The sequence below is a fragment of the Saccopteryx leptura genome, chromosome X (genome assembly GCF_036850995.1).
Source record: "Saccopteryx leptura isolate mSacLep1 chromosome X, mSacLep1_pri_phased_curated, whole genome shotgun sequence".
Lineage (NCBI taxonomy): Eukaryota > Metazoa > Chordata > Mammalia > Chiroptera > Emballonuridae > Saccopteryx > Saccopteryx leptura.
In genome coordinates this window covers 37,820,216-37,826,811 of record NC_089516.1, presented here as the reverse complement: position 1 = coordinate 37,826,811, position 6,596 = coordinate 37,820,216, and positions in this window count along the sequence as shown.

The following is a 6,596-nucleotide window of genomic DNA, read 5'->3' as shown; positions in this document are numbered from 1 at the left end:
AACTATCTTTTAAATTCATTGATCTTTTGTATTCCTTTTTTAGAGTCTATTTTGCTTATTTCTGCTTTGGTATTTATTATTTTCCTCTTTCTATTTACTTTGGGATTTGTTCTTTCTTTTCTAATTTCTCTCGGTGTAAGGTTAGAGTGTTTATTTGAGATATTTCTTGTTTCTTTTCTTTTTTTTTTTTTTTTGTATTTTTTCTGAAGCTGGAAATGAGGAGGCAGTCAGACAGACTCCCGCATGCGCCTGACCGGGATCCACCCAGCATGCCCACCAGGGGGCGATGCTCTGCCCTCCGGGGCGTCACTTTGTTGCATCCAGAGCCACTCTAGCGCCTGAGGCAGAGGCTATGGAGCCATCCTCAGCACCTGGGCCATCTTTGCTCCAATGGAGCCTCAGCTGTGGGAGGGGAAGAGAGAGACAGAGAGGAAGAAGAGGAGGAGGGGTGGAGAAGCAGATGGGCGCTTCTCCTGTGTGCCCCGGCCAGGAATCAAACCCAGGACTTCTGTGCGCCAGGCCGACACTCCACCACTGAGCCAACTGGCCAGGGCCAGATATTTCTTGTTTCTTGAGATATGCCTGCATTGCCATAAATTACTTGCTTAGAACTGCTTTGGCTGTGTCCCATATATACGAGGTCATGGTATTCTCATTTTTATTTGTCTGAAGTTATCTTTTGATTGCTTCCTTGATCTCATTGTTAATCCATTCATTGTTTAGTACCATGTTATTTAGCTTCCATGTGTTTTCCAGTTTTCTTCTTGTAATTGATAGCAAGTTTCACACCACTATGATTGGAAAGATGTTTGAGATGATTTCAGTCTTCTGAAATTTATTGAGACTTGTTTTGTGGCCTAACATTTAGTCTCTCTTGGAAAATGTTCCATGTGTATTGAAAAAAAAATGTTTATTCTCCTAGTTTTAGATTAAATGTCTAAAAATACCAAACTAAGTCCATTTAGTCTAATTTGTCATTTAACCCCGCTGTTTTCGCTGGATGAAATATCAGTTGATGTCTGTGGGGTGTTAAGTCCCTTACAGTGACTATATTACTGTCTAGTGCTCCCTTCATGTCAGTTAATATTTGCTTTATATGTTTAGGGACTCCTATATCGGGTGTATCATTATACACAAGAGTTATAGTTTCTTGTTGGATTCATCTTCTTACAACCCTTGTTTGAAAATCCATTTTGTCTAATATAAATAAAGTTATCCTAGCTTTTTAGTTTGTTTCCATTGTGTGAAATATCTCTTTTCATCCCTTTACTTTCAGTCTGTGTGTCTTTCTATCTGAAATGAGTGTCTTGTAGGTAGCATGTGTATGGGTTGTTTTTGTTTGTTTGTTTGTTTGTTTTTTCTTTATCTATTCAGTCCTCATATGTCTTTGATTGGAGCATTTTATCCATTTACATTTAAAGTGATTACTGGTAGGTATGTCGTTATTGCCCTTTTGTTAATTTCTTTTATTCTTTTTGTAGTTCTTCCCTGACTAGATTCTCTTTCTCTTTTGTCTGTTGATGACTTTCTATACTGTTGTATTTGTACTGCTTTAACTTTATTTCTTGTATATCTCTTATATATTTTCAGTTTGTGATTACCATATGCTTTATATGTCAAGCAATGTTTATAGTGGTCTATTTTTAAGTTGACAGTTGCTTAGGTTCAAACATCTCAAATAAATACATTTTTGTCACCTTCTCTGTGTTCATGTATTTGTCATTATTTTTAACTTTTTTGTGTTTGTGTGTATTCCTTAATTTATTATTGTAATTAATTATACACGATGTTCCTACTTTTGCAACCTTCGCACTAGCTGTGTAGATGCTTAATCCAGTGCATTTATTAAATATTTGCCTTAGTCATTGAGAATTTTTTCTTTTCTGTATTTTATTCATATTTTAATTTTTTACTTATAGAAGTCCTTATTTATTTATTTAATTATTTTTTAAATTTAGTTAGAAAATTAAATTTAACAGGGTTATATTGATCAACAAGAGTATGTAGCTTGACCAGGCATTAGCACAGTGAATAGAGCATTGGACTGGGATGCAAAGGACACAGGTTTGAAACTCCAAGGTTGACTGTGACTGCTTGAGCATGGGCTCAAGACCCCTGGCTTGAGCGCAGGGTCACTGGCTTGAGCACAGAATCATAGACATGACCCCATGTCACTGGCTTAAGCCCAAAGGTCATGGACTTGAAGTTAAAGGTCACTGGCTAGAGCAAGGGGTCACTTGCTCAGCTGTAGTCCTCCAGTCAGGGCACATATGAGAAAGCAATCAATGAAAAACTAAGGAGCTGCAATGAAGGATTGATGTTTCTCATACTCTCCCTTCCTGTGTGTTGGTACCTATCTCTCCCTCTCTCTGTCACAAAAACAAAAACAAACAGAACAGTGAGTACATAGATTTTGGGTAAACACCAGGGGTCCCCAAACTTTTTACACAGAGGGCCAGTTCACTGTCCCTCAAACCGTTGGAGGGCTACCACATACAGTGCTCCTCTCACTGACCACCAATGAAAGAGGTGGCCCTTCCGGAAGTGCGGTGGGGGGCCGGATAAATGGCCTCAGGGGGCTGCATGCGGCCCGCGGGCCATAGTTTGGGGACGCCTGACACTCAATTATGTTGAATACACATCATCCAAAGTAAAATCATCCTCTGTAACCTTATATTTGTCCCTCTTTATATACATTCCCCTCCCCCTTCCTGCACCCATCCTCCACATCCCATTCCCTCTGGTTACCACTGCACTCTTATCTATGTCTATGAGTCTCAATTTTGTATTCCTCCTATGTGTAGAATCATGCAGTTTTCAGCATGTGGTGTGTGTGTGTGTGTGTGTGTGTGTGTGTGTGTGCTTTTTTGAAGTGAGAAGCAGAAAGGCAGAGAGACAGATTCCTGCATGCACCCGACTGGAATCCACCCAGCATACACATTAGGGGGTGATGCTCTGCCCATCTGGAACGTTCCTCTCTTGCAACTGGAACCATTCTAGTGCCTGAGGCAGAGGCCATGGAGCCATCCTCAGCACCCGGGCCAACTTTGCTCCAATGTAGCATTGGGTATGGGAGGGGAAGAGAGAGATAGAGAGAAAGGAGAAGGATAGAGTGGAGAAGCAGATAGGCGCTTCTCCTGTGTTCCCTGGCCAAGAATCAAACCCAGGACTTCCACACGCCATGCCGACACTCTACCACTGAGCCAAACTGTTCAGGGCCTTAGCTTTTTAAAAAATTTACTTATTTCAGTCTGTATAATGTTATCAAGGTCCATCCATGTTGTTGTAAATGATACTATGTCATTGTTTCTTATGGCTGAATAGTATTCCATTGTATATATGTACCACATCTTCTTTAGCCAACTGTCTGTTGAGAGGCACTTTGGTTTTTTCCATCTCTTGGCCACTGTAAACAATGCTGCAATGAACATGGGGCTGCATGTGTCTTTATGTACAAATGTTTTTGAGTTTGGGGGGTAGATACCCAGTAGAGGGATTGTTGGGTCTTATGGTTGTTTTATTCTTAAGTTTTTGAGGAACCACCATACTTTCTTCCATAATGGTTGTACTAATTTAAATTGTCACTGACAGTGAATGAGGATTCCTTTTTCTTCATAGCCTCTCCAACACTTGTTATGACCTGTTTTTTTTTTAATAATAGCCAATCTAAAAAGTGTGAGGTGGTTTTTCATTGTAGCTTTGATTTGCATTTCTTGAATAACTAGTGAATTTGAGCATTTATTCATTTATCTGTTGGCTATTTGAATTTCTTGGGAGAAGTGTCTGATCAGGTCCTCTGCCTCTTTTAATTGGATTGTTTGCTTGTTTGTTGCAGAGCTTTGTAAGTTCTTTATATATTTTGGATATTAACTTCTTATCAGAGTTGCTGTTTGCAAATATCATCTTCTAATTAGTTGGCTGTCTGTTTGTTTTGTTGTCAGTTTCTTTTGTTGTGCAGAAGCCTTGTAGTTTGATATAATCTCATTCATTCAGTTTAGCCTTTACTTCCCTTGCCTTTTGTTCTTTATGGCCAAGGTCCATGAGTTTAGTACCTATGCTTTCTTCTATGTCAGTGGTCCCCAACCTTTTTTGGGCCATGGACCGGTTTAATGTCAGAAAATATTTTCACGGACCAGCCTTTAGGGCGGATGGATAAATGCACAAAATAAAATTATGCAACTGGTGTAAAAACTGTGGTATTTTTAAATATAATTGTCAAACTTACAAGACAAGCATCAAGAGTGAGTCTTAGACGGATGTAACAGAGGGAATCTGGTCATTTTTAAAAAATAAAACATTGTTCAGACTTAAATATAAAAAGAACGGAAATAATGTAAGTTATTTTGTAAGTTATTTATTCTTTCTCTGCAGACCAGTACCAAATGGCCCACAGACCACTACCGGTCCGCGGCCCCGGGGGTTGGGGACCACTGTTCTATGTAACTTATTGTTTCAGTTCTTATTTAGGTTTTTAACCTATTTTGAATTAATTTTATGCAGGGGGACAAACTGTAGTCAAGTTTCATTCTTTACATGTTATTTTTCAATTTTCCCGGCATCATTTATTGAAGAGGATTTCTTTTTTCCATTGGTGTTTTTGGCTACTTTTTTGAACATAATTTGCCCATATATATGTGGGTTTATTTCTGGGATCTTGATTCTGTTCCATTGGTCTGTCTGTTTTTCTGCCATAACCATGCTATTTTTACTCTTGTGGCTCTGTAGTATAATTTGAGGTCAGGTATTGTAATGACTCTATCTTCATTCTTTTTCCCCCCCAGTATTGCTTTGGCTATTTGGGTTTTTATGCTTCCATACAAACCCGGTAATTTTTTGTTCCATTTTTAAAAAAATGACATTGGAATTTTGATGGCAATTTCATTAAATTTGTATATTGCTTCACGTAATATAGCCATTTTAACTATATTTATTCTTCCTATCCAGAAACATTGGATATTTTTCCATTTCATTGTGTCTTTTTTGAGTTTCTTTAATAATGCTTTGTAGTTTTCAGTATATATATTCTTAGATTGTTTTAAGTTTTTTCCTAGGTATTTTATTTTATTTTATATTTGTTGCAACTGTAAAAGGGGTTATTTTTTAGTGCATTTTCTGAAGTTTCATTGTTGGTGCATATGAAAGCAATAGAATTCTGTATATTTTGTGTCCTGTGATCTTACTGTATTGGTTTGTTTCTAATAGTCTTCCTGTGGAGTCATTGGGGTTTTCTATATACAGGATCATGTCATCTGCAAAAAGTGAAACTTTTACTTCTTTTTTTCTAATATGAATGCCTTTTATTTCTTCCTCTTGTATCATTGCTCTTGCTAAAACTTCCAACACTATGTTGAATAGGAGTGGAGAGAGTGAACGGCCTTGTCTTCTTCCTAATTTTAGAGAAAAAGCTTTCATTTTTTTCACCATTTAGTATGATATTAGCTTATGGTTTGTCATATATAGCCTTTATTATGTTGAGGTATTTTCTTTCTATTCCATTTTATTGAGTGTTCTAAACAAAAATAGTTGTTACATCTTATTGAATGCCTCTATGCAATTATTGACATAATCATATGATTTTTGTTCTTTGTTTTATTGATATGGTATATTACATTAATTTATTTATGTATGTTGAACAACTCAATATAACTCCCTCACCCCCACCCTCTGTCCCCCATTATTCAACTTGCCCCCCTCCCCCTAACACCCTCCCTTCTCCCTCTGATATTCTCTGTCCTATTATCTGTATCTATATGTTATACATATATATAATTTTTAAAATTGCTTCATCCACTCTGATCCCATCCCCTCAACCCTATTCCTTCCTATAGTTGTTTCTCTGCTCTCTGTGACCCTGCCTCTGCCTCTAATCTGTTCCTTAGTTCACTTTGTTCATTAAATTCCACATATAAGTGAGATCATATGATATTTGTCTTTCTCTGCCCAGCTAATTTCACTTAGCATAATAATATCCAGGTCCATTCATGCCATTGAAAAAGGTAAGATTTCCTTCTTTTTCATGGCTGCATAGTATTCCATTGTGAATATGTACCACAGCTTTTTAATTTATCCATCTACTGATGGACACTTAGGCTGTTTCCAGATCTTGACTATTGTAAACAATGCTGCAATAAACATGGGAACACATATCTTCTTTTCAATCAGTGATTTGGTATTCTTAGGATATATTCCTAAAAGTGGTATAGCTGGGTCAAAGGGCAGTTCCAGTTTTAATTTTTTGAGGAATCTTCATACTGTTTTCCACAGTGGCTGCACCAGTCTGCATTTCCACCAGCAGTGCGGGAGGATTCCCTTTTCTCCACACCCTCACTAGCACTTACTGTGTGTTGATTTGTTAGTGACCTCCATTCTGACAGGTGTGAGGTGGCATTTCACTGTGGTTTAATTTGCATTTCTCTGATGATTAATGACATTGAACATTTCTTCATATGCCTATTGGCCATCTGTATGTCCTCCTTGGAGAAGTGTCTATTCAGTTTTTAGCCTATTTTTTAGTTGGATTGTTTACCTTCCTGGTGTTGAGTTTTAGAAGTTCTTTATAAATTTTGGTTATTAACCCCTTATCAGATGTATTGGAG